The sequence below is a fragment of the Phocoena sinus genome, chromosome X, assembly GCF_008692025.1.
Source record: "Phocoena sinus isolate mPhoSin1 chromosome X, mPhoSin1.pri, whole genome shotgun sequence".
Classification (NCBI taxonomy): Eukaryota; Metazoa; Chordata; class Mammalia; order Artiodactyla; family Phocoenidae; genus Phocoena; species Phocoena sinus.
Window position 1 is genome coordinate 6,696,694 of NC_045784.1, and position 11,861 is coordinate 6,708,554.

Below are 11,861 nucleotides of genomic sequence, written 5' to 3' on the forward strand. Positions count from 1 at the left end.
CGCGACATGTGGAATCTTCCCGGACCAGGGCACGAACCCATGTCCCCTGCATCGGCAGGCGGACTCTTAACCACTGCACCACCAGGGAAGCCCGTTGTTGACCATTCTTTCATGTGTTTGTTGGCAATCTGTATATCTTCTTTGGAGAAATGTCTATTTAGGTCTTCTGCCCATTTTTGGATTAGGTTGTTTGTTTTTTTATTATTGAGCTGCATGAGCTGCTTGTAAATTTTGGAGATTAATCCTTTGTCAGTTGCTTCATTTGCAAATATTTTCTCCCATTCTGAGGGTTGTCTTTTGGTCTTGTTTATGGTTTCCTTTGCTGTGCAAAAGCTTTGAAGTTTCATTAAGTCCCATTTTTTAATTTTTGTTTTTATTTCCATTTCTCTAGGAGGTGGATCAAAAAGGATCTTGCTGTGATTTATGTCATAGAGTGTTCTGCCTATGTTTTCCTCTAAGAGTTTGATGGTGTCTGGCCTTACGTTTAGGTCTTTAATCCATTTTGAGCTTATTTTTGTGTATGGTGTTAGGGAGTGTTCTAATCTCATACTTGTACATGTACCTGTCCAGTTTTCCCAGCACCACTTATTGAAGAGGCTGTCCTTTCTCCACTGTATATTCCTGCCTCCTTTATCAAAGATAAGGTGACCATATGTGCATGCATTTATCTCTGCGCTTTCTACCCTGTTCCATTGATCTATATTTCTGTTTTTGTGCCAGTACCATACTGTCTTGATGACTGTAGCTTTGTAGTATAGCCTGAAGGTTGCTTTGGCTATTCGGGGTCTTTTGTGTTTCCATGCAAATTGTGAAATTTTTTGTTCTAGTTCTGAGAAAAATGCCAGTGGTAGTTTGATAGGGATTGCATTGAATCTGTAGATTGCTTTGGGTAGTAGAGTCATTTTCACCATGTTGATTCTTCCAATCCAAGAACATTGTATATCTCTCCATCTGTTGGTATCATCTTTAATTTCTTTCATCAGTGTCTTATAATTTTCTGCATACAGGTCTTTTGTCTCCTTAGGTAGCTTTATTCCTAGAGATTTTATTCTTTTTCTTGCAACGGTAAATGGGAGTGTTTTCTTGATTTCACTTTCAGGATTTTCATCATTAGTGTATAGGAGTACCAGAGATTTCTGTGCATTAATTTTGTATCCTGCTACTTTACCAAATTCATTGATTAGCCCTAGTAGTTTTCTGGTAGCATCTTTAGGATTCTCTATATATAGTATCACGTCATCTGCAAACAGCGACAGCTTTACTTCTTCTTTTCTGATTTGGATTCGTTTTACTTCCTATTCTTCTCTGATTTCTGTGGCTAAAACTTCCAAAACTATGTTGAATAAGAGTGGTGAGAGTGGGCAACCTTGTCTTGTTCCTGATCTTAGTGGAAATGCTTTCAGTTTTTCACCATTGAGGATGATTTTGGCTGTGGGTTTGTCATACGTGGCCTTTATTATGTTGAGGAAAGTTCCCTCTATGCCTACTTTCTGGAGGATTTTTATCATAAATGGGTGTTGAATTTTGTCAAAAGCTTTCTCTGCATCTATTGAGATGAACATACGGTTTTTCTCCTTCAATTTGTTAATATGGTGTATCACGTTGACTGATTTGCATATATTGAAGAATCCTTGCATTCCTGGAATAAACCCTACTTGATCATGGTGTATGATCCTTTTAATGTGCTGTTGGATTCTGTTTGCTAGTATTTTGTTGAGGATTTTTGCATCTATGTTCATCAGTGATATTGGCCTGTAGTTTTCTTTCTTTGTGACATCCTTGTCTGGTTTTGGTATCAGGGTGATGGTGGCCTCGTAGAATGAGTTTGGGTGTGTTCCTCCCTCTGCTATATTTTGGAAGAGTTTGAGAAGGATTGGTGTTAGCTCTTCTCTAAATGTTTGATAGAATTTGCCTGTGAAGCCATCTGGTCCTGGGCTTTTGTTTGTTGGAAGATTTTTAATCACAGCTTCAATTTCAGTGCTTGTGATTGGTCTGTTCATATTTTCTATTTCTTCCTGATTCAGTCTTGGCAGGTTGTGCATTTCTAAGAATTTGTCCATTTCTTCCAGGTTGTCCATTTTATTGGCATAGAGTTGCTTGTAGTAATCTCTCATGATCTTTTGTATTTCTGCAGTGTCATTGTTACTTCTCCTTTTTCATTTCTAATTCTATTGATTTGAGTCTTCTCCCTTTTTTTCTTGATGAGTCTGGCTAATGGTTTATCAATTTTGTTTATCTTCTCAAAGAACCAGCTTTTCGTTTTATTGATCTTTGCTATCGTTTCCTTCATTTCTTTTTCATTTATTTCTGATCTGATCTTTATGATTTCTTTCCTTCTGCTAACTTTGGGGGTTTTTTTGTTCTTCTTCTTTCCAATTGCTTAAGGTGCAAGATTAAGTTGTTTATTTGAGATGTTTCCTATTTCTTAAGGTAGGATTGTATTGCTATAAACTTCCCTCTTAGAACTGCTTTTGCTGCATCCCATAGGTTTTGGGTCGTCGTGTCTCCATTGTCATTTGTTTGTAGGTATTTTTTTATTTCCTCTTTGATTTCTTCAGTGATCACTTCATTATTAAGTAGTGTATTGTTTAGCCTCCATGTGTTTGTATTTTTTACAGATCTTTTCCTCTAATTGATATCTAGTCTCATAGCGTTGTGGTTGGAAAAGCTCCTTGATACAGTTTCAATTTTCTTAAATTTACCAAGGCTTGATTTGTGACCCAAGATATGATGTATCCTGGAGAATGTTCCATGAGCACTTGAGAAGAAAGTGTATTCTGTTGTTTTTGGATGGAATGTCCTATAAATATCAATTAAGTCCATCTTGTTTAATGTATCATTTAAAGCTTGTGTTTCCTTATTTATTTTCATTTTGGATGTTCTGTCCATTGGTGAACGTGGGGTGTTAAAGCCCCCTACTCTGAATGTGTTACTGTCGATTTCCCCTTTTATGGCTGTTAGTATTTCCCTTATGTGTTGAGGTGCTCCTATGTTGGGTGCATAAATATTTACAATTGTTATATCTTCTTCTTGGATCGACCCCTTGATCATTATGTACTGTCCTTCTTTGTCTCTTCTAATAGTCTTTATTTTAAAGTCTATTTTGTCTTATATGAGAATTGCTACTGCAGCTTTCTTTTGGTTTCCATTTGCATGGAATATCTTTTTCCATCCCCTTACTTTCAGTCTGTATGTGTCTCTAGGTCTGAAGTGGGTCTCTTGTAGACAGCATATATATGGGTCTTGTGTTTGTATCCAGTCAGCCAGTCTGTGTCTTTTGGTGGGAGCATTTAATCCATTTACATTTAAGGTAATTATTGATATGTATGTTCCTATTCCCATTTTCTAAATTGTTTTGGGTTTGTTATTGTAGGTCTTTTCCTTCTCTTGTGTTTCTTGCCTGGAGAAGTTCCTTTAGCATTTGTTGTAAAGCTGGTTTGGTGGTGCTGAACTCTCTCAGTTTTTTCTTGTCTGTAAAGGTTTTAATTTCTCCATCAAATCTGAATGAGATCCTTGCTGGGTAGAGTAATCTTGGTTGCAGGTTTCTCTCCTTCATCACTTTAAATACGTCCTGCCAGTCCCTTCTGTCTTGCAGAGTTTCTGCTGAAAGATCAGCTGTTAACCTTATGAGGATTCCCTTGTGTGTTATTTGTTGTTTTTCCCTTGCTGCTTTTAATATGTTTTCTTTGTATTTAATTTTTGACAGTTTGATTAATATGTGTCTTAGCGTGTTTCTCCTTGGATTTATCCTGTATGGGACTCTCTGTGCTTCCTGGACTTGATTAACTATTTCCTTTCCCATATTAGGGAAGTTTTCAACTATAATCTCTTCAAATATTTTCTCAGTCCTTTTCTTGTTCTCTTCTTCTTCTGGAACCCCTATAATTCGAATGTTGGTGCGTTTAATGTCGTCCCAGAGGTCTCTGAGACTGTCCTCAGTTCTTTTCATTCTTTTTTCTTTATTCTGCTCTGCATTGGTTATTTCCACTATTTTATCTTCCAGGTCACTTATCTGTTCTTCTGCCTCAGTTATTCTGCTATTGATCCCTTCTAGAGTATTTTTCATTTCATTTACTGTGTTGTTCATCGTTGCTTGTTTCATCTTTAGTTCTTCTAGGCCCTTGGTAAATGTTTCTTGCATTTTCTCTATTCTATTTCCAAGATTTTGGATCATCTTTACTATCATTATTCTGAATTCTTTTTCAGGTAGACTGCCTATTTCCTCTTCATTTGTTAGGTCTGGTGGGTTTTTATCTTGCTCCTTCATCTGCTGTGTGTTTTTCTGTCTTTTCGTTTTGCTTATCTTACTGTGTTTGGAGTCTCCTTTTTGCAGGCTGCAGGTTCGTAGTTCCCGTTGTTTTTGGTGTCTGTCCCCAGTGGCTAAAGTTGGTTCAGTGGGTTGTGTATGCTTCCTGGTGTAGGGGACTAGTGCCTGTGTTCTGGTGGATGAGGCCGGATCTTGTCTTTCTGATGGGCAGGTCCACGTCTGGTGGTTTGTTTTGGGTTGTCTGTGGACTTACTATGATTTTAGGCAGCATCTCTGCTAATGGGTGGGGTTGTGTTCCTGTCTTGCTAGTTGTTTGGCATAGGGTGTCTAGCACTGTAGCTTGCTGGTCGTTGAGTGAAGCTGGGTGCTGGTGTTCAGTTGGAGATCTCTGGGAGATTTTCGCCATTTGATATTATGAGGAGCTGGGAGGTGTCTTGTGGACCAGTGTCCTGAAGTTGGCTCTCCCACCTCAGAGGCACAGCACTGAGTGCTGGCTGCAGCACCAAGAGCCTTTCATCCACACGGCTCAGAATAAAAGGGAGAAAAAGTAGAAAGAGAGAAAGAGAGAGAGAGAGAGAGAGAGAGAGAGAGAGAGAGAGAGAGGGAGGGAGAGAGAAAGAAAGAAAGAGAAAGAGAGAGAGAGAAAGGAAGAAAGAAAGAAAAAAACAAAGTAAGATAAAATAAAATAAAGGTATTAAAATAAAAAATAATTATTAAGAAAAAAAATTTTTTTAAGTAAAAAAAAAAAAAAAACGGACAGATAGAACCCTAAGACAAGTGGTGGAAGCAAAGCTATACAGACAAAATCTCACACAGAAGCATACACACTCGCAAAAAGAGGAAAAGGGGAAAAAAATCATAAATCTTTCTCTCAACGTCCACCTCTTCAATTTGGGATGATTCGTTGTCTATTCATGTGTTCCACAGATGCAGGTACATCAAGTTGATTGTGGAGCTTTAATCCGCTGCTCCTGAGGCTGCTGGGAGAGATTTCCCTTTCTCTTCTTTGTTCTCACAGCTCCCAGGGGCTCAGCTTTGGATTTGGCCCCGCCTCTGCGTGTAGGTCGCCGGAGGGCGTCTGTTCTTCGCTCAGACAGGACGGGGTTAAAGGAGCCGCTGATTCGGGGGCTCTGGCTCACTCAGGCCCGGGGGGGTGGTGGGGGAGAGAGGGGCACGGAGTGTGGGGCGGGCCTGCAGCAGCAGAGGCCGGCATGACGTTGAACCAGCCTGAGGCGCACCGTGCGTTCTCCCGGGGGAGTTGTCCTTGGATCCCGGGACACTGGCAGTGGCGGGCTGCACAGGCTCCCCGGAAGGGGGGTGTGGATAGTGACCTGTGCTCGCACACAGGCTTCTTGGCGGCGGCAGCAGCAGTCTTAGCGTCTCCTGCCCGTCTCTGGGGTCCGCACTTTTAGCCACGGCTTGCGCCCGTCTCTGGAGCTCCTTTAAGCAGCGCTCTCAATTCCCTCTCCTCGCACACCAGGAAACAAAGAGGGAAGAAAAAATTTCTTGCCTCTTCTTCGGCTGGTCCAGACTTTTCCCCGCACTACCTCCTGGCTAGCCGTGGCGCACTAACCCCTGCAGGCTGTGTTCATGCCGCCAACCCCAGTCCTCTCCCTGCGCTCCGACCGAAGCCCGAGCCTCAGCTCCCAGCCCCGCCCGCCCCGGCGGGTGAGCAGACAAGCCTCTCGGGCTGGTGAGTGCCGGTCGGCACCGATCCTCTGTGCGGGGATCTCCCCGCTTTGCCCCCCGCACCCCTGTGGCTGCACTCTCCTCCACGGCTCGGTAGCTCCCCCGCTCCGCAACCCGCAGTCTCCGCCCGCGAAGGGGCTTCCTAGCGTGTGGAAACCTTTCTTCCTTCACGGCTCCCTCCCACTGGTGCAGGTACCATCCCTATCATTTTGTCTCTGTTTATTCTTTTTCTCTTTTGCCCTACCCAGGTACGTGGGGAGTTTCTTGCCTTTTGGGAGGTCTGAGGTCTTCTGCCAGCGTTCAGTAGGTGTTCTGTAGGAGTTGTTCCACGTGTAGATGTATTTCTGATGTATCTGTGGGGAGAAAGGTGATTTCCGTGTCTTACTCTTCAGCCGTCTTCCTCCGACTTCCTATTTGTAGACTTTTGGACAATAACCATTTGACAGGTGTGAGGTGATACCTAATTGTGGTTTTGATTTGCATTTCTCTAATAATTAGCCATGTTGAGCACCAGATTCTGCCTCTAGAGCTGCAGTTGACCAAGGATGCCTGGGTCCCCAGATATTCCATGGACTGCTCTGGGATGAACCCTGAGCAGTGGGACTTTTAAAGCTCCCTGGGTGATTGTAAAGTGCATCCAAGGCTGAGAGCCCTACCCTAAAGCCTTGTTACTCAGAGTCTGCTGCGTGGATCTGGTTTCTCAGAGCATCAACATCACCCAGGGGCCTGTTTGGAAATGCAGAGCCGCAGGTCCCGCCCCATATCAGAACTTCCTTCATAAATCTGTAAGCACGTTTAAACACCACTGACTAAGCCCTTTCTCCTCTCTTTGGTATAGTGGTTATTCCAGGGCCTTCACATATCACCTCTACACAGAGGACTCCCAGATTAATCTTCCCTGATACTTTATAACACTGTGTCTGTACTAGGATGATGGAAAACTGCTGGGGCTTCCCGCTGGTTCTGACTTTGAGAGCTGTGCTTGGAATTTGGAGTCTGCAAGTTTTCTCTGACTCCCGGACTCACTGGAAATGTGACTTGCAGGTCGCTATTGTTTTTCTTGTAGATGTGCATGTTTTTTAGGAGGAGACAGTTCAGAAATAAGCTGCCACCGTGTGCCTATCAGAGGCAGAAATCACTTTCTTGGACTTAATTTAAAAATTATGTATGATTGGGCTTCCCTGGTGGCGCAGTGGTTGGGAGTCCGCCTGCCGATGCAGGGGACGCGGGTTCGTGCCCCGGTCTGGGAAGATCCCACAGGCCGTGGAGCGGCTGCGCCCGTGAGCCTTGGCCACGGAGCCTGCGCGTCCGGAGCCTGTGCTCCGCAACGGGAGAGGCCACAGCAGTGAGAGGCCCACATACTGGGAAAAAAAAAAAAATTATGTATGATTTATTCCTGTTTTTTTGTTTTTATTTCTCTTTATGGAACTCCTATTATTTAGCTATTGGACCCCTGGAGTGGTCCTCTGATTTTTTTATCCTTTCTCTCCTTGTCTTTTGGCTCTACTTTCTGGTAGATTTCCTCAATCTCACTATTAGTCGTTAGCTCTTTCTGCGCTTACCCATCTCCCCTTGGCACATACATTTTCATGTCTGCCAGGCTGTCTTCCAGTTGCTGACACCTACAACTCTTGGCTTGGGGACTTTCTGTGGCCACAGACTCCGCTGTGCTCTTGTGAGCAGCAAACCAAAAATGCCAAGGAATTACTCTGCCTTGGAAGCAGCCTTCAACAAATGGCTCATTGGCTCTTTTCACTTGGCGTATTTCCCTGGAGATACATCCAAGTTGTTGCATGGGTCCATAGCCTATTCCTTTTCATTGCCTAGTAGTATTTCATAGTATGGTTGTACCACAGTTGGTTTAACCATTCACCTGTTGAGGACGCTGGGAGCTGTTTCAAGTTTGGGGCAATTACAGATAAAGCAGCTATGAACATTCATATATGGATCTTTGTGTGAACAGAAATTGCATTTCTCTGGGACCAAAGCCCTAGAGGGCCGTTGCTCGATTATACAGTATTTGCGTGTGTCACGGTGCCAGGTATTTGACATATCATCAGTGCTGACCTAGAGGGGTTTGGACTTTACTTGACGGCAATGGAAAGTGTTCACAAACTTTTGGGCAGATAGGATGCAATCACAGCATTGCTGTATGAAAAGTAATAATCTCATGCAGTGTGGGGACTAAACTGGTCATGACGAGTCTGCGCCACCACTATAAATATAAGGAAAAGGATGAAGAGCATGAACCAGGAGAGCGTCACCGGGAGTGGACAAGAGAAACAGATCCAAGGGGCAAAGCTCTTTGGAATCTTACAGAGTTAATCCCACAGCTGGAAAAGGATACCCTTTTAAAATATGACCCATGGACTTTAACTCCCAAGGGGATATTTGAGGAGAAATAAAAGCAAAGCAAAGCAGAAAGGAAACTAGTTGTGCTTAAATTTATTTTCAATTTATGTGTCCGTATAACATTAAAAACATTTCCTATAAACAAAACTCTGGTTTAAATAATAGCTGAGGGGAAAATCTCCACCTCTTTTTTTTTCCTGTCTGCAGCCTCTGTGTACTGCTTTTAATAAAATAAAACATGATGTGCTTCTGTGGGTAAATTATGATTTTCCCCTAATATATTCTAATTCAGACTATTTTCAGAGAGCTTGATCTGAAAATTGCTCCCATATCTATAAAAAGCACATGTATTTTGAGAACTAAAAGATGAGAAACAAGAAGGAAAAAGATACTTTAAAAAAAAAATGCTTCAGCCTGTCTAGTTACAACTGGAGCCAAGAATTTGATGTCCTGAGAAAATAATTCTCTCCAACAGTTTTAGAAAAGGAAGAACCCAGATAAAAATAAGCCTCTAGCAAATGTAGCCTGAAGAAGAATCCATTCCCCAAAAAATCTAATTAAAAATATATATTATCGGGCTTCCCTGGTGGCGCAGTGGTTGGGAGTCCGCCTGCCGATGCGGGGGACGCGGGTTCGTGCCCTGGTCTGGGGGGATCCCACATGCCGCGGAGCGGCTGGGCCCGTGAGCCATGGCCGCTGGGCCTGCGCGTCCGGAGCCTGTCCTCCGCAACGGGAGAGGCCACAACAGTGAGAGGCCCGCGTAACGCATAAAAAAAAAAAAAAAAAAAAAATATATATATTATCTCACTTGCACATGTTATTTTTGGTACCTTAAAGACAAATTACTATTAAAACTTCTCAAAGAATTGTCCCATGTTTCTCATAGCTCCCTCTCTCTTTGTGGTTTCTTATTACAGAGGTAAAATTGAGGATGAGGGTTGGCGGTTTGCTTTGTCTTGTTTCCGGTAAAGTTGTTTTTCATGACAAATTCTTAGAGGTAGAGAGCAAACCCACCATTCCATTTTTCAAATGTAGCTGGTGAGGCCAGTTTCAATAAAGAAGAAAAACCAAGGCAAACAGGCAATGAAACAGAAAACCTGCAAAGGTACATTTGCACTCAATTTTGATGAGCTGGAGGGTTAGCACCACTGTTGAAATTTGCTCACACCCAGCAACCACGAGCAGCCCCAGTCAAAGAGACTATGGACTCCCGAAGCTGCGTATCGCTTTCTCCATATTAATCTTTTTCTGCAGTTGCCTCTTTCTCCAGCCTGTGCCTGTGTTCTACTACACAGGGAACATAGGGCTCCTGTTCCAAGGCTGTCTTTAATGAGGCGTTAGGCGGCTGTGCTTCATGTTGTGGAGCCACCCCCAAAACTCTTGAAGCTGCTTCTCATGAGGATATATCAGGTGCGTCTCAGATGCTCTGCAGCAGGCAGTTGGGGTTTTTCTACCATGTTTACAGACATCAACATGCGCCTTCCAAGGCTTCCAGTGGTGGAGAGGTTTTATGGAATGAGGCGAACATCAAGAGATTTTTAGATTGCAGATCCCACATTTCCCAGATTCTCTTCCATGTGAATAAGTTCATTATTGAACCATAGCACATACACGTGTTTTCTGTATCTAATGACCTGTTTCCTTCAATTACCATTATATGTGCTAAGCTCCTCAGGCATGTATAACTTCTAGCCAAGCAAAGGAGAAAAGGCATAATTCCAAGCTTAAGAATGATTGCAGGGCTTCCCTAGTGGTGTAGTGGTTAAGACTCTGCCTGCCAATGCAGGGGACATGGGTTCGAGCCCTGGTCTGGGAAGATCCCACGTGCCTCAGAACAACTAACCCCACATGCCAAAACTACTGAGCCTGTGCTCTAGAGCCAGAGCTCCGCAACGCGAGAAGCCACAGCAATGAGGCTGTGGGCAACGCAACGAAGAGTAGCCCATGCTTGCCCGAAAACCCGATGCAGCCAAAAATAAACAAATAAAATAAATAAATGTATTTAAAAAATACATCTTTAAAAAAAGAAGAATGATTGCATACATAACAGCTTTTAACTCTTTTATCCCTTTAAGAAGGAAGTGCCTTTAAAACCACTCTTTAAAAAAAAAAAAAAAAAAAAAACCACTCTTTTGTTCAAAAGCACATCACATTCACAGTTCACGAACTTGCTGTGTTTGAGTTCTTTTTTTTAAACCTTAAATTATTTTACTCTTTTTAAGATCATGTCCAGTAGTTTATGGGAAAATTGGTATTCTACCAGGCATGTTCTCAAATGTTGATAAAAACATGTGATGGAAGCATATGCTCCACGGTAGCCAGCCTCCAAGATGGCCCTCAGTGATGCTCACCAACTGAATTCATGTCCTTCCCACATGGAACCAGGACTGGCCCTGCATGACCCACAGACTAGAGCAGAAATGATGGTGTGTGATTTCCAAAGCTAAGCCACAAAAGGCGTCGAAGCTCTCACCTTGGTCTTCTGGATCACCCACTCTGCACAGTGCCATCTGCCATGCTGTGAGGGTACTCAAGCAGCATGTAGAGAGGCCACACAGACAGGGACTGACTTGCCAATCAAGGGAGGGAGCTACCTTGGAAGCAGATCCCCAGCCCCAGTCAGGCTTTCAAGATCATTGCAGACCTGATCAAAAACTGACTGCAACCTCATGAGAGAACCAGAGCCAGGATCACCCATCTCAGTCACTCTTAAATTCCTGATGCTCAGAAACCTGGAGAGATAAGGAATTACTACCACTGTTTTAAGCCACTGCATTTTGAGGGTGATCTGTTACACAGCCGTAGTAGTTGGAACACACACATATATACATTACCAAACACAGATTACCCAGAAAAGGATTTAACTCCAACAGGAAAAGTTTTTTCCAAAGTGTCGGCCCTTCCAGCAGAGTATTCAGTGAAGCAGATAAAAGAATTTTTTTTTACTGATGGTCTTTAAAGTATCAAAAATCAAACATGGGGATACTTTGCATATCAATTAAATTTTTTCTTCTTAGAACCACTGGACCTCCTCCTACAGAGTCCCTTTTTCTGATTATATTCTGGTAAAGAGAGCAGAAATGGTCTGTACGCCTCTCCAGAATTTTCCATAACTGGCTAGATATGGTTGCCAGCAATCCATGTGAGTTTTGACATGTGATATGTAATTGAACTGACAAAAAATATTAATCAAATTGATACTGTGTAGAGCGTGATTTAGATTTTCTCCACGAAAGAAAGTTTAATAACTTAATTGAGTTGGAGGGAAAATATTGAGAGAAAATTTTAAATGCTGTGTCAAATATTTGCATTGAAGAAGGGTAAAAGTCACGTTTTTCCTTTACTCTGTGCACGTAAAGGACTGAATATTTTCAAAGCTACATTACAAATAAAACTATCCTGGATACGCCAAGCCCTCTGGATTTTTAAGAAACAAATTAATTATCTGTACACAAAGACAGTCCTGTGAGCCAGACTTGCTGTATCTTGCTACATATTTCCAATCCTGCTACATCTATGCCAAGATGAAATTCTTATCACATTACTAATGTCT